The following is a 24,346-nucleotide window of genomic DNA, read 5'->3' as shown; positions in this document are numbered from 1 at the left end:
CCTACTTTTAAAATGTGTTACATATCACTGACTGCCCAAAAAAGCTGCTCGCACATACGGACAGACAAGCTTCAATTCATCAGTAGGTTTACCTCAAGTCTTTCTGAGTCTTGTATAGATCCGCCCAAGGGTGTAAAAAGAAAATATTTGGTCGTTGATTACACTAAACCGTTATGTTTGTATTTAGAAGCGCTCTAATGCTCTACTATATGACTGTTGCAAAGGAAGAAGTCAGTCAGTCTTCTTAACTACTTTTAAATTGCATATCATCTCTTAATTTAATTATATTCTCATAATTACCGAGAATTTATTTGTTAATGTTATGATTAATGAACTATTGAATACATTTCTTACAATTCCTTAGCGTTTCCGAGAAAACATGAGAAAAATTTGCATAAAAACAAAAAGAAAAATTTGGAAAACATCTTTTATGGCAAACATAACCATAACGCATAAAAGTATATCGAAACACTTTAAATAATAAATAAACGCATTTATAGTACCAAAGCATATACAGACAAAATGTATGCAAAACGAAAGAAAAATGTTAGATGAAAAAGAAAAGAAAAAAGCAAATATAAGCCACGCAGCTGAGCCAACGGCTGCTTGGAAACCAATTGTTCACCCATTTGTATATTGTTGTTGGATTGTAAAGCACGAACCCATGTGCAACTCAAACATATCTTGTCTTATTTATATCTTAGAACATTAAACAATATAATACAAGTCTCGTCTAAGTGGGAACGTATTTCTACAATAAAATCTCTTCGTAGAGATTAACGTAAGGAGCTGTCTTTGCCAGCGGAGATGTTAGTAAATAGAAAACTTGTGTAAATATTAAGACTTGTTATTAAAAGCATTCAACACAATCTTAAAACTAAACCGTATAATTAAATTAGTACGACCTTTAAGAGAACATACACATACTCACGCAATTAGGAAAGTTTTTAAACGAAACTTTTTTTTTTTTTTTTTTTGTGGGGCAGATTACTAACAAAAGGCAAACAAATGACAGCAAAATGACAACAACAAAAATATATATATGTTTCGCAAAAGTAAATACGCGTGACGAGCAAGTTATTCATCACATTCAAATCATGATACATTTCTGTAGAAATCTTTTCCTGGAATATGTAGAAATTTTTTAAACAAATAGACAACTGCGTCGCTGTAAGTGTTGTGAAATTTAATTAACCGACACAATTTAAATAAAGAAGTATGTGTACGAATTTCTCGAGTATTATGTAATTAAAATATTTGAACACATTTATACACACAAAATGGTGTTTGCATACATTTCCAGCTGAAAAAGGTTTACATGAAGCAAGTAAGAACATTATAGTCTGGCAAGGCCGGCCATCAAATACCCTAGAACACGATCATGTTTCTATATAAAGACATATTTTTCAAGGGAGTCTTTAAGGGGAAGCGGCCCCAAAAAGGAAACTGATATAGTGCAAGCTTAATCTTTATATAGGACAGGATCGAAAAATAGGCCGAGATTGTCCAAACTTGGTACAGTTAATTTTTTAACTCAAATTACATATGATATATTATATTATAAATATTTCATCATGAAGCATTGAATATTATACCATCTTGATGCACAAACTTCAGTTTTCATTATAGAAGTGGAAGTTCAAAAATTGCCACAGCCGGTCCAAAGTATATCGAAATAATGCTACTTAGCCACTTTTGCCGAGGAATTTTGAAAATTTCAATTTTTTTCCATATAACGACTTTTCAGAATAGGCCGTCATATGAGGAGGAGTAATCGAGAAAGTGGACCGATCCGAACAATTTTCAATAGCGTTAATGCTTGAGTCACTATATAAAATTTCATCAAAATATCTCAAGGATTGCGACCTGTAGCTTGTACACAAATTTACATACACACACATCAGACGGACAGACAGGCTTTGCTCAATTCAGATTACGATTCCGAATCGATCGGTATAATAAAAGCTGGATCTATTTTCAGCCCTTCTGCGTGTTACATACGACCGTACTAACTTAGTATACACTATACCACAACTGGTGTAGAGTATAATTATGATTAGAAAGATATTTTCTGTCGGCATTTGCTGTAATATAGCTCTCGCTTTTACTTTTTTTCACAGAAAATAAATTATGTAATGAATTGTCAGGACGTATAAGTAATTACTGTTCTGAATGCACTTAGCTAAGCTGCCATTTGAAATTTATAATTGATGTGTGAATAATTTTATATCGTTATGCATGCGTTGGTTATGCTTTCTGTTAAAATAATGAAATTCTAATGAGCGATTTATATTAGAAGGCATTAATTATTTAATAATGGCGGCATTAATGCAATCATCAATGTTGCAAAAGTTTAATTTAAGCCTTTTTTGATATTCCAATTTAATATTAATCGGCTTGAAGGGATAATAACTATGAAACTGAAGCAAGTAAGAAAATTACATTCTGCTATGATCGAATCTTGTATGCGCATCACATATATTCTCCATAAGACTGAAAGTGACGGCCGATAAGGCATAAGTATATTATATCGCTATATATATATCGCTATATATATATATATTATATGGAAACATAACAACATCAATATTACTACATAAATATGATATATCTATAATATGGGATAGGTATGATTGATTTTTGCGCCTATTTGTGAGCAAGTACGTAGAAATTTTGTAAGCGCGTCCTTTGACCGATTCGTTCCATTTTCAATGCAAAGCTGCGTGCAGAACTTTTAATGGATCTGCTTAGTATAGATGGTGGGACGGACAGACTGACATTCTTAGATCGATTCAAAATATGATGCTGATCAAGAATATATAGACGTTATGAGATCGTTATGGATTTATTGCAAACATTTTGTCGTACCTGCTCATTGGGCATTGGTAGGTATGAAACGGCCCTTATTTCAAGAGAATACATAATTATTAAATGATCTCACACTTAGAGCTCATGATACGATGATTTTTGGCGTATTGTAGCTAATTGTATGAGTATTCAACAGTGTTCGATTTAGTTTAATTGGAACAACTCACAATAGACTGTACCTCGTAGGAGACGCACACTAGTGTAGAGCACAGACTTCATGGTCGATATTATTAGTTTTCTTGTCCTGCATAATGATTTCTTAAGCTTTGGCTGTCGTAATACACCTTCTATCCATCATCTGTCATGAGGTGGTGGCACTGTCAGCAAGCAAGGTTTGCTTTTACACGATATTCGATATATTCAAACTTTCCAAAGGCCTCAGCGCGATTATCTACACTATTACGTAAAGGCCAAAAACAGTACTTTCACAAGAAAAAATTAACATTTCGGAATTGCTGAAAAAGAAAATAAAATTGCCGAGAAAGATCTTCTGTTGGGCCATTACGAGATCATATATATGTACTTATGCTCATAATGTTTTCAAGTGTTCTGTTTATTCTTGTTCTTTTGATTTGAAAGCCTCGCAAACAATTAACACCTTTCGACTCAGTTGACAACAGATGAATCGAACTCTGGCTTGATGATAGACTTTGCCACAGTGAATATGCTTCGTTTTTTGTTTTACATTCATTTCGAAACAGAGCCTTATATAAAAAAAATGTGGTAGAGTTACTACTCCTGGAATGGAACATGTTCCTCGGCATTTCATTTTCTTATTCGTTGCGAACATATAATATTATATTAATATGATTAAGTGCTTGTGTTCTTTTGTTTCTTTTTCGTCAATTGTTAGTTGGCTATGGCTTTATCTTCAATTGCTGGAATAGTACAATAATATTCCATCCCCCCGTTACATGTTAAGTTATGTATAGGTAATACAGTCTTGGAATCATTTTATGAATACGAAATGCAAAAGTTTATGATTAAAATGCTTACTTGGCGGAAAAGTATGGAAGATGAAGCATATCAATGCTTTAATAGCTAAGAATAGCTCAAACTCATAATTCTTATCAAAAGGAATGAAAAGTTTTCCTTTTATTGGTTTACTTTCCACAAAATAATCTTCTTCATGCACATGTGTTGATTGCTTAAATTGTGTAAACTTTTCTACGTTAGGTTTAATTTTTTTAAAAATCTACCTAAATAATTTATGAGAGATCTACTGAGGATAATTATTTATTACAATAGAATCTTTTTGTTTTTAAATTCTGTAAAATGCAATGTCTTAAGTTAAAAAACTTTTCTCGACACCTTTAAAATTTTGCTTACTTTTATATCCAACACCACTTGTGGTACCGAGTATATTAAGTTTGTGGGAATGCGTGCAACTTTCAACAGGTTATGAGATAAACTTTTATTATGCCGATCGATTCAGAAAATGATTGTGAGCTTGACTGCTTGTCTGCCCATCCAATATCTGCCAATGTATTTTTCTGTTGAACCTATAGATCGCCATTTTGGAGACGTTTTGATGAAATTTAGTACACGAACATATCTTGGCCCAAAAACGAAGACTCTTGAATATGGTTCCGATCGGACCATTTTTTCGATCCCACATATATATTGTAATTTTTTAAATTTCTTGAAAAAAATCGCTCAGTGATAGTACTTCGGCAATCTGAATTGATGTGGAAACTTTGGATCGGACGTGGCAATTTTTTGAACTCCTTACCATACCACTGTTCCTAAAGAAACTAAACTCTTGTGTGATAACAAATATCTTTTGATGAAAATTCGTTCATAATAATAATTTGATAAAAAAAATTAAACTTAGGGAGTTTGGTCTATCCTTTGGATCCCAACCCATCCAAAGATTGGAATGGAAAATAAGCCCCTATATGCCAAAAATATCTAATTTTTAATAGCTTATCACGAAAATCGGTCCTTAGTAAATTAAGTTAGGGAACTTGGATCACATAAGACTATTTTTTAGATCGCAACATACCTCACGAAGACAAACCCTCCTATGACGACAAAGTTTAATTTAGCGAAAAATAATAGTTTCTTTCATAAGTAAATTAATTTAGGCCATACTGACGCCTGCACCCTCTGCTATATGAGGCCTTTCATGAAACTGATGCATTGGTATATTTGATGTAGGGTATCTAGGCCTTGGTATGGTCGGTCTGGCGCACATTGAGCATTCTTGCTTGTTTTAGTATCATTTTAAACAACGTATGCTGCGTAAGCTTGGTGGCTTTTAAACTAATAAACTTTGTCATAGTTTGGTTTGGTTGCATCCTCGTCTTTTGTTAAACTTAAAACTTTTTTTTACTTTGAGAAGCAAAGTTATGAAAATTCTCCTGTTAATGCACAGATGTGTCAAACTTATCTCAATTATTTTTAATATTTTACTTATTTATTTACCAATGAATTTTAACTACAATAGAATAACCGCCAAATTAAGCAATTAGGATAAACTTAAAAATAATTTCAAACTAAAATATTATAACTTATACTTTTAAAGTTTATAAATCAAAATAAAGAAAAACAAGAGTCCATATTTATGTGAATAATAAAATAAGAGGAAGAAAACAAAACTAAAGAAAAAAAAAAAGATGCATGCATTTAGTAAAGAGATACACTCGCATCGGATATGAATAAGAGTTACGACAGTGCCACTGCAACGATGCAAAAAGCAAAAGCTTTTCGGACGATATTAGCAGACATATTGAGTTTATTAAAGAGTCATACGATAAAAAGTTACAAATTAATTTTAATACGAATTCGCCAAGACTAAGGAGTATTAAGGAAAGCTGATCTGATAGTTTATAAATTATCGGATGTAGGGATTGAGTCAGTTTCGTTTATTACGTACACATTCTATTGCACCCTATATGGTTTACCTACGAACGTGTAATGTTACGCATACAAGAATGCAATATGTATGAGTAAGATGACGCAAGTAAATTGAGCGCCGGATTATCATAAAATACTCTCCACCAACGTAGAGTCGTACATATAACGACGATGAAATGGTCGAAAAACTGGTCCGATTTGAACAATTTTCAATAGCTTTCATCCTTTAACCGAAACGGACGGACAATCAGACGAATTGCAATTAATTCAGGAAGTGAGTCTGAATCGATCGGTGCAATAAGAGGTGGGTCTATCTCAAGTTGTTTCGGATGTTGCACACATTTGCACAAACCGAATATATGCAATGTACTACTACTACTACTACTACTACTATTCTTTACACCACTTGTACCACTAGTAATACTATAAAGAACAAAGTCTAATAAAGAGAAAATTCAAAAGTAACACAGATGAATTGAAATTGAAATATTGAATAAAATGAATATTTAATTCTTTAAAATTTATTTAATTCAAAAAAATAAGGAACTAATTGCTGAAGATCAAAACATGTGTACAACGATTTATTCAATAATAAGTGAAAATCAATAGACGGAATTCTAACAGCAGAAGACGACACCTTGCTCCCTGCTTTATACTTGTCATATTAATATACGGACATTTTGGAACTAAATAATTCTTGATATCATCAAAAAAAGCTATAAGTGGCAGAATGAAGGTTACGTTAAAGTCCCATAAAGTGAATGAACTGAAATTATAACCGATTTGAAGAGACTCATAATGGGATAAGTTGCTGGACGAATTCCAAATCAACATCAACGTTAACATCCAAATGGAATGGTGACTGTTGGGAGCCCATGTTTATGGCAACGTTTTTTATTGTCTTTTGCTTAGTTTGTCGTGTAGGACGCAATTTGGCCGGTAAACAGTATTTCGTGACATAGCGAGACGTGAGCATCAAAGAAAGCGCAAATATTGCAATTACAAAATTAGCAAGTTTCAATCGCTATCAGGTGTCAACAAAATGTGATGCCACCTTACCTCTGCCCTCTTTGCTTTTTCTAATCTATATTTGTAAATTATCTGTAGTTTACATTTCGTCCAAAAACACACGACTGAAAGTTGTATGACATGTGATGGAAATCATGCTTAAAGAAATTCAGGACATATAATCTCGCTCAGATCTCAGAAATATGGCTGAATGGGCAGTGCATCGTGTAGGGTTAATTGACGTACCCTAATTCATTATTACTGTTATTAACTGCGTGGGCAAGCCGCACCGCGATGTAGAAGGTCTTTTGTGCTCGCTCCTGCCCCTAGCTGTCCAGTTTTAAGACTTTTATAAATCTCGCGGGATTATAGAATGCTCGCCAAGCACATGCTGTCAGATTCTGCAGATGGCCCCATATTCGTATTGAATATGATGGAACATCTCCCTCGCTCTATAGCAAAATCTGAATGAGCCGGTATCAGACGCACCCATGTTTTTCGGCTGGTACTGGAATTATGATCCTTGTAGAAGCCCGTGACTAAACGTAGGTCGCAGTAGTATATGCGCCAGATCGGCAGATTTTATGAATCTTTTTGCTCGCCGTTGTCCCGCACATTTCTTTCAGCGGAAATTAGATTTCTTCTATGTCCATTGCGATACCAGCCTGTCAATATGAGGTCTTGGTACGCCAAAGAAAATTCAGGACTTAACGTGGTTCTTCGGGCTCTCCTAATGGCTAGACAGTCGTCCCTATCGTTGCCTTTAACACCCGAATGCCCGGGTACCCATATTAGGTGCACATCATTGTACCTGCCTACCGCATTCAGTGTTTCACGCAAGTTTAAATGTTATGTTTCGCTCCTTTAGTAACGGGCCGACTGTCGGAGTATATGCAGATAAGCTCTCTCCTGCACTACCTTCTTAAGCATTCAGAGGCACATGCGGAGGTTGTGTAAATTTCTGCTTCGAATACGTATCCTAATCCATACAATCCCAATAATTGAATTGTTATTCAAGTCACCACAGATAATAAAGCCTATTTAGCTCCGAAATGCCATGGGCTGCGTTAATTAATCCAGTCCTGAAATTATTCCGATTAGGTCTATATACGCATTATCCCAGAATCTTATAACGACTACCTTTTGCGGACTGTAAAACAATATATGTAAGTTTTAATAGATATGGCAACACTACCTCCATTACTGATACTGTCAGCACTAAAGGGAGGGTTAAGGACAACGTTGACCAACGTCAGTTATACGTACGCCAGCAAATTTACAGATTGAACTAAGAGTATTAGCTAAATGCAAAAGTTAAAAATCCCTTATGTGGATAGCCAATCATGCTGGTTTATTATTTCTGCTTAGTTGCATGTGCAAAAACTAAAACTTAAGTTTAATTATTCAATGCTTTACAATCCTGTTGTTTTCTAGTGGGTCAAATCGAATAGAATATGAAGATATAACTGACGGTTACTTTAATATGAAACTTTTTCAAAAATTTCATTCGCTAAAGTTTCCTTTATAGTATTGTATGTAGTTATGAATTTACCATCAGTGTTAAGTAATACGTTAGTTATACGTAATTTACATTACGCCAGTAAGCAGAGACAAATTCGAATACTAATCCAGTTAGCATTTGTGTAGTGGTTTTCGCAGTTGTTGATGATTTCTGTAGTTGTTTTTTTTGTTGTGACTATTGTTGTGCTTGTTGTTGGTGTTGTTGTCTTATTTATTGCTGAGGCTGTTGCTCTTGTTGTTGTCAATAACAATTTTCTTATAATTCTTGTTGCTCTGTGCTTGTAGGATATTATTACGAAGCTCATCAAGTTTTTTAAGTAAATCCTTGCGCATTTGAACGGCGTATTTTTAAAGTTTTATTTTCTTTTCATTAATATTCTAACCGTGTTAGACACGTTGTGTTTAGAACTATTATTACGAACACCATCGGGCTTAGGGATAATACAACATAAACGTTAACTGCACAACAACGCTTTGCTTTGATTGTGGATAAATTCGATTTATTCTCACAGTGGATAAACGAAAGGTAGAACTTGCGTAATGGTACGTGCTTATATAATAATGTTCAATAATTTTGTATAGTTCTGCTACTATCATGTATATGTATACGGGTACATGGCTATTACTCTTATATTTCAATCTGAATATAAACTTTATAATAGCTAAGGACATTGGACAGCCAACTTTATTCTTAATCAAGTAGTACATTAGCATTCCCTTTATTAATAATTTCATATGTTAACTTATCTAATGCGGCATATATCCTTTACAGCACATATTCTCTTATGATCCTTTGGATCCTTTCCTTTTCAATATTCACTTATTGTTTAATTAACCATAAGGGGAGACTTTCCACTCTCTCATCGTCTTCGATGATCTCTGCCTTTCGGACAGTCGAACAACAATACAATAGATTTACTGCCACAAGCACATCAAATGCTTCCGTAGAGCGATGTTGTCACACTCACTGGCTATGAACAACTTCCGCTTTCATCTTTAATGTTTAACGACCGACAACCAACTCTCTTCCGATTGGCATTTTCAACCCATAACACTCGAGTCCAGCCCCTACTTGTTGACAGCTCTACGCCGATCCTAAACTACTATGTGTGGCAGCAAGATGAGGTACGATCTTGCTCCTCACAAGTTTTTAAGCTTTTAACAACGAAATGTCTGAACATAAGTATACTCTGCCCCATTACCTTCGCAATCAGATAAAAATTTGTAAAATAAAAATGTTGCATTCAAATTTATTGAAATCGACAGAAGACAAATAGAACGACGCCATAACAATTAAGTATGAATGAAACATAAAACGATCGATCACAATGTCAACCAAAGAAAGAAAGAGTATTAAAAGCCGGCCATTGTAGCAGTTGCGTATAGTAACTCAATGTAAGTTGGGCTTGACATTCCAAGCAGAATAATCATACTAAGGATAAAGTATTAGCAACGAGTCTACGCGGTGTGGATAAGTATTAATCCTTACAATCCCGCGAACAGCAAACAGTAAGCGGCAAAGAGGACGAACCGATGGATTATCTACAAGCACAAGAATGTAAACATGAGAGGGTTGATAAAAAGGAATAATAGTAGGTAGGTAGCTAATAAAACAGGGTAAGTTTTTAATGCAGGTGCACCCTCCACAGAGCACGCAATTAAATGAAGGGAAAGAAGACGAAATGTTTTACTATCTTTAAATTGAATTAAATTTAAATTTAAATTCAAGTGAATCAAGTCTCTATTTATCGAATCAGTTGCTAATTTAATTAATAGAATGCGTAGAGAATGTTGCAGAGAGCACAAAGCCTTTAATTGTGCGAAAGAATGAGGAAACTTCATAAGTGATGAGTACAAACTTCATATGAATGGGATGAGAAGATATGCTCGGCTATAGGATGTTTTCCGACTTGGAGAGGAAGAAGCGACCCTCACTACGAGTGAACTTTTTCCAGTGATTAACACCTTTACCTTAAGTTTGATTAGCATCTTAATTTTAACCTTCTTAAAGCATTTTTGAATCGAATTTAATGCATGTGCTTAGTCGTAGCGATAAATTTTTGAAACATCTACTGCTATTTAAATCAATAGCTGCGAGTGTATGAAATGAGTTATCGTTAATGTCAAGAGTTGCGAGAACAGTGTAAAGAAATAATAAAAAGTAAAAATTCAAACACAAGCTTGAGTTTCCCATTTTACACTTTTCGATTTAAGTTCAAAAGTCAACGTTTTGTCAGTGTGTGTTCTTTTGATCGTATTCAGCGAAGTTTTACAAGTTATTAATGTCTTCCATAAAGACCTTCGTACAATGTTCTCTTCACGCTTTTGTGCCTGGTCATCGTATATCTTGCGTTAAATACATTATCTACAGGTATGATCTGCTAATTTTGTGCGTGTAGCTACTTTATAACAATGGCTAACACATATGGCAGCATATAATAAGAATGGTAAGCGCGAAGATTAACAAACGTGCCATGTTCGCCATTTTACTCTTGTACTTTGCTTTGCTTATGGTAACATTCAAGGTTACAGTTACTGCACTGTCATATAATGTCGGTAAAACGTACCAATTTAACTCCGATGTATGTTTATATCAACAATAACTTAATAGCAGTGCCCGAAGGTTTTTTTATGTAAAACTTCGCTCAACAACTTCGTAGGATGCCTTGCAGGTGGCCAATCATTCTGCTAACGCTCTCTGCTATTCTGGTAACGCTCAGAAAGCGGTAGAGGAAGAAAAACAGAGAGGGAAGTCACGGCAGCCTATTGGATGTGAGCACTCATTATGGCTATGACCAAAGTAAATTCCACCGCACTGAGATTTGAGCTCGGCTACTCACGCGTCAAATGTACGAGGTTTGGCATTGATGAATCCATATTGTCGTCTCTATGTCATTCTGCGACCTTATTGAATAAAATGCTGGGACCAAAAAAATTCTTTCTAATTTCCTCACTTCTGGTCGTGGTGCCTGCTGCCTGCTGCCTGCTGCCAATTTTTTTCATACTTGCCACTACCTCCTTTTGCAATATTTGTATACGTTTTACCCTTGTTTTATTCAAGTAATCTTTCTTATGATTAAAGAAAGAAACGAAACAAAAAGTCATCCAATATTTCTTAAACTTCAAAATTTTTATACACTCACAAATATCCAGCCACGTATAGATTTGTTATATATGCTAAAGAAAAAGCCTATATTCTTCTTAAGGTTTTCTTCCCCAGAGCAATGAAAGTAAGAGCATATGCAATGCAAGTAAAAAAGAAAATAACAAACCTTTATAACCAGACAAATGCTAATATTTGTTCTAACGTCTAAAAAAAATTTTTTTTAAACAAATATCTTTATACATAAACAAGCATAAGAAAGCAATACTCGGTTTAAGCGAATTTCAAACACCCAACATATTAAGCAAATATACATACAATGTATTTATGGCACACTTTCATCGTGTTAAGAAGGAATGTGGAAATAGCTTTGGCATACTATTGTTATACTACTAATGCTAAGTCAATGCTGTTACATGTTATTGAGAATATTTCACATTTTTTCGATTGTTTCGGTCTCTTAACACTTGGTGGCCTATAACATTTTAATGCACATTGTGTGTACCCTGAGGAATTTAGTCTAATCAAGAATTTAACATACGGTTGCCTACTTTCAAGGTACGCCATCTCTTATGATATCGATGGGTGCACGGAGAATGAACAAATCAACAGCGCTGTAGCGAGAGTATATATAAAAATGTAAATTACATACGGCTTTTTGTCGTAGCTGTCATATTCGATATGTGGAGAAACGTGATAATACCTGTGCAGATAGATAGATATATTTATACCCTACACTACTTATGGTAAGATAAGATATTAAGTTTGTTCGGATGTATGTAATCTCCAGAAGGATACATTTTAGTTTTCTGAGCGAACGTGAAATCTCTTAAAATCTAAATTTTGCAAAATTTGTCGACCAGTGTTTGCTTGACTTTAATATCCCGATTACTGTCCTGGCATTTTTGTGATGAAGCTAGAGTTTCCTCTCTCTCTCTCTCTCTCCCTCTCTAACTCACTCTCTCTCTCTATCTCTCTCTTTCTGCCTGGCTCTTTCTCTCTCTTAATGAAATTTAGTACACGATTGTGTTTTAATCAAAGAATAAACTCCGTTAGAAACGAACTTCATTGAATCACTTTTACGACCGCTTCGAATGTAACGCGACATTGTCAAAGAGCCATTGTATGAGAAAAATTGCAGTTTCCAAAATTTTCCGCCAAAAATCGTTAAATAATAATGTTTCGACATAATAACTCGTTTTGATCAGTTTGGATCGAGTGCCACAACTTATTTAATTACCTTCCATTTAACGGTTCCATTGAAAAATAAGCGTTAAAAGGGAAAAAAGCCACACTTTTCAAAAAGTCAAGGTAAAAATTGGTCCGTCGTAGTAACGTACGAAATTTCACTCACGTACCTCTCCCTTTTGGACTTACGCCGCACAAGGGTTTTTATAAAAAGCAAACACACGTATGGCAACAAAGTGTAACTAGAATTATTATAGGATGCGAAGAGTTGAAGAACAATACGGCCTATAATAGAAAATTGAAACCCGCTACCTTTAAACAATCTCAAGCTCCGATTCCAGTTTGCTCTCATGAGAAGTAAGAAAGTGAGTAAGTAAAAAGGAATTTGGTTGGATGAAGCGGTGTATGATATTTAACGATCGGTCTTATCCGTCTATGTTGTTTTTACTTGTTTTATCTATTTTTATGTGGCATAAAAATTTCATTTGTTCATATGTTTATAAGTAAATATTAGTTATAAAAAATTTATGATTATTTTATGACTTTTTAACACTTCTCAGTCTTTGTCGTTTTGCCAAAGATGTAAAAATGAAACGGGAATATAATAATTTCCTTGCAGAGATTGGTAGACATTTGCTTTCTGGCTTTTATTATTATTTAAAAGTTAAAAAAAAAAAACAATTTAAAACAAACATTTGGTTCAATAGTGCGTAAGTTGATACCATTTTGAAAAATATTAGGTACTTTTTACACTTTCCATTGCTTCGACTCACTGATATTTTAGAACAACTAACAAAGACAATAGTCAGCCGTGGCGCGCCTTAAGATACCCTACACCATCCTACAGTTATTCATGTAAAGACTTTTCAAAAAAGTGTCCGACGCCAACCACTTTCAATAGCGTTCGTGTCTTGGCCAAGACGTATTAGTCCATTAAACTTCATTCAAACGACGAAACAAAATTTCGGAGGCTGTAGGTTGACCAGCAAGAAACAAAACGGGAAAAACGAACAGACGGACAAGTGGTCAGACAAGCTTAAATGATTTCGAATCGATAGGTCTAATAAAAGTTGGACCTCCGCCAAATTCTTCTGGGCGGTGTATTACACCCGGATAGACTTCTACCAGAATTGGTGTAGCGTTTAACTAAAACTTTCATTAAAGCCGAGTCTCACTTTGCAATATGTAATAATATCAAAACAAATGGTGTGAAAAGTGCTTCGAGTTTCTAGCTACGACGCTCATTTAAAAATCAAATAATTTATATTTGATTACCGATACAACAACTGTTCGAAACTTAAATTTTACATTCGTCGAAAATTGAGCAAAAAATTCTCTACATAAGAAATGGCGGTTAACCCATTTAATTTTGAGCAAGAACACACCTATTGTTAGTGTTTCTATTGAAAAAACTTCAAGAAAATAAAATTGGTACACGCACTTGTCACTTAACTCGATATATACGTTTAAATTTCGCTTTGAAAAGTAAAAGTATATTTTGTATTGCTTTAATAACGTAAAAGTTTTCAAATATAAGAAAACTTTATATATGATTTATGGTTAACCACGCAATAATAGTGATTGCAAACGTACATGTATAAGAAAAAAAAAAAAAAACTCTTAATTGCCTTTGACATAAAGGAAAAAACTTGCGTCAACAAAGTTGTGTCCTCGGCATAACATAAGACGAAACTATCTCTTACACAGTAACACGTCATAACATAGTTATATATAAGGAAAATAAAACTTACTTTCGGTTGGGGTCGAATTTTTTTCTTATGTCAATTTATCGATTATAGTAAAGACTCAGAAGGCTTCTTACGCTGCAGTACAAGTTGAAATGAAAGCAAGATATAATGAATGGATTAAGTGAAACCAGGGAATAGTTCGACATAGAACACAACTCTAGACTTTGAATGGTATGCGAACAATGATTAAAGAACGTGTTTGTGCTTAATTTGTCATTACGCTTATGAAGGCACACCATTTAATTCATATCAAGTGGTTAAAGTAAGTGTTTGTACTAAATTTGTTATCGCATCCCTATGAAACCCTATCAAAATATTTATAGCCGTGTTCGCGTAAGATTCTAAATCAGCAATTTGCATGTCATTCCATGTCAGCAACTAATTATTAATCTTGATATTCGGCGTTTCAAACACCAATCAATGTATCTGTCTCTTCGCCGTCTTTGCTCCCAAGTCTCGGTGCGACCAGTCGATCCGTATATGTATGTGTGCATTGCTTTGACTGGTTCGCTAAATTTATAGAACGCCGCGATTGCTTTCCAATAATCTATCTAACGTTCAGGCATATCTTTGGGTCTGCTCTTCAACCGTCCGATCAGTTTGCTGTTCCTGCATCCTTATCTTATCTAGGTGGCCACATTACTGTTCATATCATCGACGTATGCACTTTCCCAAAGCAGCAAAAAATAGTCAAAGAAACGACTGCCCGTCTCAATGTCAAACCCGTCTTACGTCTACGTAGCATAACTATTTGTCAATCTGAGACTTTGCTGACTTTCTGGCCATCTACCCATTCATCCAGATGTTCTCCTCTCTACTTGCTTTTTAGTAAGTAAAGTCGTTTTTTGCGTTACCATCCATACCTTTTCGTAAATAGCGTCAAATATTTTCTACTCTTCGCGTTTAATCCACCAGTCCATCGGCCCGGTTGTCGTCCTAGCTTCCAGTGTGCCTTTTGACTAAGCGAATTGCGCTTTAATCCCAACTCAGCCCCTTTTTTAGCTCATTTATTAAAATTAAAAAATGTTGAGCAGAAAGTTAAACTGATCGCGTATATAATATATCGACTTGTCACTTCTTTAGATGCAGGAGATTAGATTATCTTGGTCCGCTCAAAAAGCCACTGACAATAGGTCACTCACTCAAAGAAACAAATTTTATATATTTTTAAGAGCAAGCGCCAACAAAAATGTCGCTTTGGCTAACCTTTAGACATAGTGGACTTGATCAATGTGCTAAGACGGTGTAAAGAAATACTTATTTCACATGGTAAACGTTTAAAAGTATATGGTCTAGCATTATTAGCATTCGTCTCTCCTGACTTTTTCGAGAAGTTCGTCCGCACCGAAGAAATGACGGTAACGAGACCGTTGCAGCATACGCACGCATTGCAATTTTTCATCGGTATTTCTTTATGTTACAAATAGGATAAGTAAATAATAACACATTTTCGTCGCAAATGTGATAACCGTCTTGTGTGTGTTTGTTATAGAGCTTTGTTTTGTGTTTGCCCGGAGGCTTAATACGTAATGTGTTAATATTTAGCAATATTTTGTTTATAGTTTTTCCATAGGACCTAGTGATCCGTAAAAACAAATAAAGATTAAGTAAACAGAGTATAATTCTTCCAAGGGACGAAAAGACTTCAACATACAAGAGGATATTAATCTAAGTACTTGTAATGCTTACAGTCGACGATTGTTTAAGTATCAAGCTAGTGCTTTATATTCTATTATTTTTTTCCACTTATTTTTATTTTTATTTTTTTGAAACACACAAGCCTGCTGTGGACAGAAGAATATTGATTGCGAAGTGAAGAGAACGTGGAAAAAAGGATGTAGTATGCAGTGTTTTTCTTACACCTACTTTTATGACAAGAGTAAAAAAAAGGAAAAAACAAAAACTATAGCAAAAAATTTACGCAAAGAGTTATTACATAGTTTTGTATAATCTAAGCAAAAAAAAAAAAAAAAAGGCGGCAAGTTTTTTATACGAAGCAAACATATCCCAAAAAAGCCATGTTAAGAATACTTAAAGCGCTTAGAAATATTACTTGCTTGCATAGTTTTGGACTATAACAACAAGCAAACAAACAAAATTCAAATGAAAAGAACGCATATATTATGTACACATACACGCGCATGTCCATGTACGCATGTAGAAAATGCAAAACTTGCTCTATACGGAGTAATGGCTTTGTGTTAAATATTTTCCTTTCCTCTTTAGCTCGACTTTACTTTTTTTGTTTACACGTTTTTTGTTAAATTTAAATTAAAACTTTTTGTCACTTTTTTTTTTTTTTTTTTTTGATTTGTTCTTTCTTAGGTTCGTACAATTCTAGAGTGTTCTATGAAGTGTCGCCCTACCATGGAGTCCAATCAATCACTTTTCTTCTGTTAACACTTGATTTACTGCATTTTGTTGTTGATTTTTTGTCTTTGCGCTTATCTTTTACTTATTTCAAACAAGAGTCGTCGAGCTTTAGTCGAGATCTTTGAAAAAACTACCTTTATTTTTTTACATTTTAATCTAGTGTCTCTGTTTCGAATCATTTTACGACAACTTTTCAAATACAAAAAAATAGCTAATGCTTGCGAAAGAAAGCAATTTACTTTAGAGCAGCGCAACGCGTTGAGTATTAATTCATGAAACGTCATGAAACTAAGTTTGCATTAAGACAAGTAAGTGTAATCTAAAGGCTATAGTTTCTAATTGTAAGAGGATTAAATGTCAAGTAATTAAATAGATTAAATTGCTACTGCTATTGTTACTGCTTTTTACCCGCAGGGTCTAACGTACAGTTATAGTATAAGTAAAAAATTATAAATCGCCCACGCTGTAAGAGCATGTTGTATGTGATAGGTTTTCTATCCTCAATACGGGATTTAAACAAATTGTATTAATAATAGCATGCATACGGAAAGTGATTTTATTCCCTATGTACTCCCTTCCATTTTAATTTATGAATGAAAACGAAAAAACTATTTCAAAACGATACTTCAAACATATCTCATTATGAACGAGTGAATAGGAGTGAGTTCAATAGCTTGCCCTAGAATCAAATACGATTTCAATTTTATTACGTACTCAAGCATAAATCTTAGGCATGTAGAAATTTTATGCATTTGGAGTTCGCACAATCCTTCGGGTAAGCGAATTAGGCATAATGGGGGGAACACAAAAATATATTTATTTTCGTACGTTCCCTATGGACATTGGTTACGAGAAGTAGCTTCTTACGCTATGTATTTTATTTCTTCATACATTTGACGACGAAGAGTGGGCGGTAAATTGTGACGTTAGCCACTCCATTCTTCCATTCTCCCGATCCTGCGGCTTTTTTCCAGGATTGCTTTTTTATGCAGACAATTACTAATGAAATACGTCGATCTTAAGAGAAATCAAAGCCAGTCGAACTCCAATTGTGATACCATAATAGTAATAAGTTTGTACGAATGTATGCAAAACCCTGAAGGAATTGTGATAGACCCAGAGTTCAATATTTTGAAAGTGGTTATAAGCATCTGTGTTCATATGCCCATCTCGCTTTCTTGTGTTCAACCTCCAATTGTAAATTTTGGTATTTGGTACATCAATACGTTTTGGCGCAAGAAGGGACACTATAGCAAGTGAACTGATTCGGGGTACGTTTGCAGCGACTTCCGATATCATTCTTATTTTATTTTTAAAATACGTCAAGCTTAAGAGTTATCAAGGGTAGCCAGACCAATCTATTTTTATACAATTGGTTGTAGGGTAACCAATTATGATATAAGTATATATTAAGTTTGCGCGTATGTATTCAATATCCAGAGAAACTAAGCTCACATTTTAATTGATTCATTATTCGATCTAAAATCATTTTAGAATTAAGTCCGGTTCTCCGTCAGCGCAAAATACGCTATCAGGCAACTATATTTTTTGCGTTAAGCCTTATGCTGCTCTCGTTTGGTCCTCCATTGTGTATAGTGATTTAAAAAAAAAAACAAATCGAAATACTGCAAACCGAAGTAATAAAATTTATTTATAATCTATTTGTGGAATCAAATGGGATTTGGTTTCAAACTGGTTCATAACAAAATTTAGGGATTGTATTTTAAATTTGCTTGTGTCCGCATGCTTTTCGTACTCAGCAATATGAAGATATCGGCCCTTTTAACCTCTAACATAATTGCTCAAGTAATTGCCCTTTCATGTTTAAATACTTTTCCTTATGCTAAAGCCTGCCCCGTTTCTCGCGTCTATCAATAAAAAAACTTGAAGTTACACTTGACGTGCTCTGCACTAACAAGCCGAACTTATTAGAATTCGAATACCAAAGTAGTGGTTGCTTGCTTCTATGTTCTTGACTCTTTTCGAATCGTTCTGATATATCTCTTCTATGGTTGTCTCGAAGAGGGGGACACTAACAAATGTTCTCAAGTGAATGTGAACATTTTCTAAGGCCTTTTTTGTACAGTGCATTAGTTATCAAAGTCAGAATTTAAGCGTTAAACGACTTCATGCTGCACAATCGTAGCTGGGATTTGTTTCGCGCAGGCAATCTGTTCACAGCGATCAGAGAATGGTTCGAAAAATCAAGGAAAGTATTCCCTTTACATAGTAATAAACTCTTTTTCCTTGTATGCTACAAGGCTTGAAGTGTCTATCGAGGCATTATTGTTTTGCGAGAAATTTGCAGTAATGTTCTCCTTTAATATATGACGAATATTGAAAGTAAGGGCATTTTGTGTACCCTTCGAAACATATAAGGAAATGAAAATTTCGCTTAGCTTATCAATGGTAAGGAAAATTATTCATTTTTGTAGACACCACGGAGGCATTGTCATTAACTATATATAATCGACAACATATATCTACAAATACAGATAGTACATAAATGATTTGTCTTTCAAGCAAAAGTGTGTTATAGTAAAAGCAAATGTCGTACGTTCGCTTATCTACGAAAGAAATTGTCATGTCTGCTTATGTCACTTATATCACTTTTTATAATAATGATTAGCATATACACGATGGCAATCATTATCAATCAGATATATTATGTATATGAAAATGTTATCTAAGAATTTATTTATTCAGAATTTTGTTACGCAATTTCATGAAAATATACGCTTCTAGAGGCAATTCTGAAGTGAATGTGAAAGGTGCTGACAGTTTTAATATTAAAATTACTTACGCAAATTATTGGTTTATTAATGTTGTCGTTATGGATAAAATTACTTACTTATTACAAAAAATAGGTGGTTGAGTGTATGAATAACTGCAACTTGTCAAATTAAATTGATTGAATAAGTGTATTGGATTAAAAATACATAAGCGCTATGAACGGGGCAAACACGACGATGAATAGATAAATGGAAGATAATTTACATGACACAATTTCCATATCCTACAGTAAGCAATTGGACAGACCCGCATGAATTGTCCTTTCGACACCCATTACTTAGGGATTAGCAATCGATCAGGCAATGGCTACATGGGGCTGATCGTTTACTTGATCCGGATTGATGTTTTTGTCAGATGTTGGGTCAGTGCCGTAGCTACTCTGAAGAAAACAAGTGTTTTTCAAAGGTTATCCGCAGGCCAGATGGAATTGATCAATGGTATAAGCAATGACTGATGTAAATTTTTGTAACCTACAACGCTTGCAAATGTACGCAACCTTCAGAAGGAAGAAGAAGAACACTTCTCATTCTCTCTCTCGCGCTCAGAATCGCTTTCTGAAACGATTTAAATTTGTCTTTTCGTCTGTCCATCTGTCGGTCTGGTTTTCTTGTTCGTGTTCCACATACAAGTCGAAATTTTCAAGATATTTTAGTGAATTTTTGGTAAAATGATATGTTTTTGTCTAGAGACGACCCCTATTTAAAATGGTGCGGATCGCATCACCATTTCGACTGCTTCCGCTATAATATCTTGTGTTGAACAACTGTATTAAGCGGCCAGAGGTAGGGCATTGAATGTTGGGCCAGTGCCCACTATATAGTTTGCAATTGTTACGTACAGCAATGCAATGCTGTCATCCGTTAGTAAAAGACAAGTTTTGTTCCAATATTTTCAATTTTTTTTCCTTCGAGTATATTTATACACAGCTGTCTACTGCAGTCGTAAGAAATTTTAAAGCTTGTTTTAATTACAAAGTCATATTAATAAATTTTTTTTGTTTTTTTAGTTTTCTCATCCATCCAAGGAGGAGTCGCTCCCCTTTTCGTTATATTCCTTGGTTTTCCGCATTTCTTTATTTACTATTTTCGAATTCAAACACATTCATTTGGCTTTGGCAGGAAATTGATTCCAATCAATCAAATTCTTTGATTGCACTTTATTGTACTCCTTATGTTAAATTTGTACACTGTGTTGCGTAGATAAGGAAAAACAAAATTGCAGTAATGCACGAAGGGCGGATAGGTTACAGAGGATGCTGTCTGGCAAAGTGAAGGAATAACTGAAAAGTGATGATTGCGTTGCACTTAGAAACTGGTAATGATAGTGTTTAAAGTATTCTGACGCTAAATAATTTTGATTAATTTAACTTTTTAATCAACTCAAGTTTCTTATTTTAAAGAAGTAAGCAGTACGTATAAGGAATAAGTGACTTCCATTTTGCTTCTCTTTTTTCGTATTTCTTCCTTGAGTTCGATATCAGTTCATTTCACTTCAACTTTGATATGCCATCAAGTTTATATGGAAAAAGAAAGAAGAAAGAATTTCAATCCTAAACAAAGAGTAACTAACTCATTGAGAGTTGGGCAAAGAAAGCACTCGACTTATTTGTGCTATGAAGATTTGCTTGGCTTTGACTTTTCGTTTTTCTTTACTCTAAAGGGAATATGATGGGCATGTGTTAACAGAAATTTCATAAACCTTTTGCCTTTTTTTCGATTTGTGCCAGTTTGGCTTCAATGTTTACGGGGCACAGTTATGAGACGTAACTCTTTTCAGATGAATTATCTAAGATCTATGTGATTTAAATATTGTGTAGTTTTTCAATCGATCATTTTTAATCCTGACAATGAATTGACCCCTGGACCGCAATATTCTTGGCATCTTTTCATATCATTTATTTAATAAATATGTAATCTTCAGATACTAGAAGCCCATCAAGATAAGATTGCAATATCTATTGACACGCCGCATAATAAATAAAGTGCAGGCTTTAGGTTCTATTTTCAGTAATCGTACGTTTCATATGCGTAGCTTGGTTGTGATCAGAAAGAAGCGCGGAAAGAGAAATAGATGGGAAAGTGTCCGCGGGCTCTCAAGTTTATGTCTTATGTCTTGCCGACTGAGCAATCACTATACTGCATTGAGATTTGAACACATAAACGCTGACTCAACGGGCACGATACTTACCTACACGGCTGCTCACGCGGAGCACGTTTTGCGTCATTTTCTTTATGGCTATTTGCTATTTCTTCAACAACGTGTTTAAAAACATATTTAAAATCCGCACAAGTTCAATGTACCTTTGTATTACAAGCGATGTAGTATGTGATGTAACAATGCGACCGATCGAAAAGTTTGAAAAGAAATATACGTGAACGTTGCGAAACATATAGCGTGATCCGAACAGTAATCTAATAAACCATATGAAGTGCCGTTATCTGGCAACCGCGGCGCTCAATTCATAATATTGGTAGATTTTGTGGAAATCTAAAAAGATTTGCTTTTAAGACAACCGAGCTTCTCTGACACGGTTTTCCTACCATACCATACCAGGCATTTAATGCGATGAATATGCTGCACACAGCTTTTTGAGACGTGCTAATATGTTGATTTATCTTTTGAAAATTTACAGATATTGCGTTGACCAGAAAGTTCTGACGCATTTAAAGTGTTTCTCGGCAGATGGCAAGTTGCAAGTACTTAGACTTGAGCTACTCTCCAACATGGACTGTCGCATAGATCGACTATCTCTTCTGAGATTGAAGTCTTCGGAAAGAAAGTCCGCAAATCATCTTTGGCAAGTCCGAATATTCGTACAAGTTCTTCCCTTCACGAACTCATACCAAATGCAATGTCTTAAACACATTTTACCTGCGGCCACTTTGTTCACTCGGCACTTTGCAAATAATTGATCAACGGTATTGCAGGTAGTCTCCTCGTATATCCCACGAGAGGTAGACTATAGAATAACAACCCATACAATGCATTCTAACTGTCTGCGTTTATCTCACAGATAATAATACACGAGAGAACTTTCCCATCAGCCTAATAGTTTGCTAACGGCACTACTTGGAATTTGGTGCTGCGTACTTATAATTGAATGACGTACAAAAGCAAATGCAGATTTCAATCCTTTCACAACCTTCCCTGAAACTATATATAAATTAGTGTGCGTTCGATTTGATATTGACCCCGTGAGTCTTTGTCAACATAAGCGGCTATTTATCTTACAAAATTCCACTCGAAGGATGGAGATCGAAGTGAAAATCTTTGTTTAATATTTTCATCTTGAATAGAGGAAGTGAGAAGCAACTAACATGAGCAGCTGCGTTAAATGACTTAATTCACAGGCGCCATCATATTAGCCTCTGCAGCTTCATTAACTCAAAGCTAACCATTTTCAGTACAAGAACGTCGTGATAAAACAAAGAAATTTCTCCTTAATTGCTGTTATTTCCATAAATATATATATGTACAAATATGTGTTCGGTATAAATATAATAAGCTTACACAAGTTTAGTTAAAATTTTTGTAAATCTTTTGTTTGTAATCTCAAGTATTTTCTTGTGGTTAAAAGTTTTCTCTAACTTAAAATATGGACAGTGCTAAGAAGTTTGCAAAGAACATGAAAGAAAGCTCTGTTCGCCTTGAGACGAATTTTCGACACGCAATGCCCCCGAAAGCCATTTATGACTATTTTCAAATCTTGTCTAAGCCCATTATCTAGGATTATATACTTGCAAAGGTTTTTCTATCCTAAATTTTGCGACCGATTATTTATGGACAGACGGACGGACAGCTCAAGACTTGCTACTTATTGATTCGCAGTCTTAGCGTCTTTGATGCCATTTCGCGATATTGCTAGTGAAAGCTTAAATTTAATATAAATCCTCCCGCCTTCTTTACGTACCCTATCAGTCACTGCAGCCTAACAGTGTTTCATTATTTGCTATTGTTGTTGATGTTACTGTTGCTACTTTGTTGGTTTGTTGGTTGGCTGGCTTTTACTTGTGTATACGCTTGTGACTGTAATTTCACTTTTGTCATTTCCTTCAACACATTCTTCAACTACTTCGAAATCGGAAATGTGTTAACATAGTTGCTCTTTTTTTTCTCCATACCTTTACTCTACTTATGCTGCGAAGCATATCTTGGGATACGTAATGTAATCTATAGAATATAGCGAAAGTAAATGAAGCGCTAAGTTTTTCTTATCATACACATGCACGCACACACACCCATGCAAACACACTTTTTATCGGCTTATCCAAACACACTAGCTAAGAAACAGGAATTAAGTGAAAACTGATTTCGCACACAATACTATAAACGATTATTGGAGAAAGGAAATATTTGTGTATACGGGTGGGCATGTGGATATGAAAGGAAAGAAAAGGAAACGGAAAAAAAAGTAAAGTTATGTATTTCAAAACCTTATATTATATTATATTAGCTAATCTAAAAAATATTGAGCCTTAGTCAATTCGATTTCTCAGCTTCACTCTATCCGAATGTCTGTATATCGGCTCAACGGAACGTTAAAAAAAAAAAAACAAAATAAAAAAAAGCTTCAAAATATATTAATATTTGTTCCTCAACTAAGCACTAATGTATGAATAAGTGAAACATACTCTCACTTATACACAAACAACATTTCACCGCTAACTATCAACATTTATACACATTTTACCGACATATGTTTGATTCTATGAAACGTTTCACAGCAGTTTCTGCGTTTACGTGTGTGTATGTGTATGTATGTATATACGTTTAATGTGCTTTTCCAGTGGCAACGTTGTCCGTTGCCTTCTCTGACCAGCAGAAACAACAAGCACACAGATGTGCGCTGAACGGCAAAATGGCCAAAATTCAACTTTAAAGTATT

The 24,346-nt window shown here is 34.7% G+C and overlaps 1 protein-coding gene across 3 annotated transcripts in view; it reads left to right on the top strand.

The window, feature by feature from the left end:
- Window positions 1-24,346, top strand: part of LOC119633084 — a 104,523-nt gene that overhangs the window by 9,441 nt on the left and 70,736 nt on the right. The window lies entirely within an intron of this gene.

This window comes from Glossina fuscipes, unplaced genomic scaffold (genome assembly GCF_014805625.2).
Source record: "Glossina fuscipes isolate IAEA_lab_2018 unplaced genomic scaffold, Yale_Gfus_2 2, whole genome shotgun sequence".
Lineage (NCBI taxonomy): Eukaryota > Metazoa > Arthropoda > Insecta > Diptera > Glossinidae > Glossina > Glossina fuscipes.
This window is presented reverse-complemented; position numbering and strand designations above follow the sequence as displayed.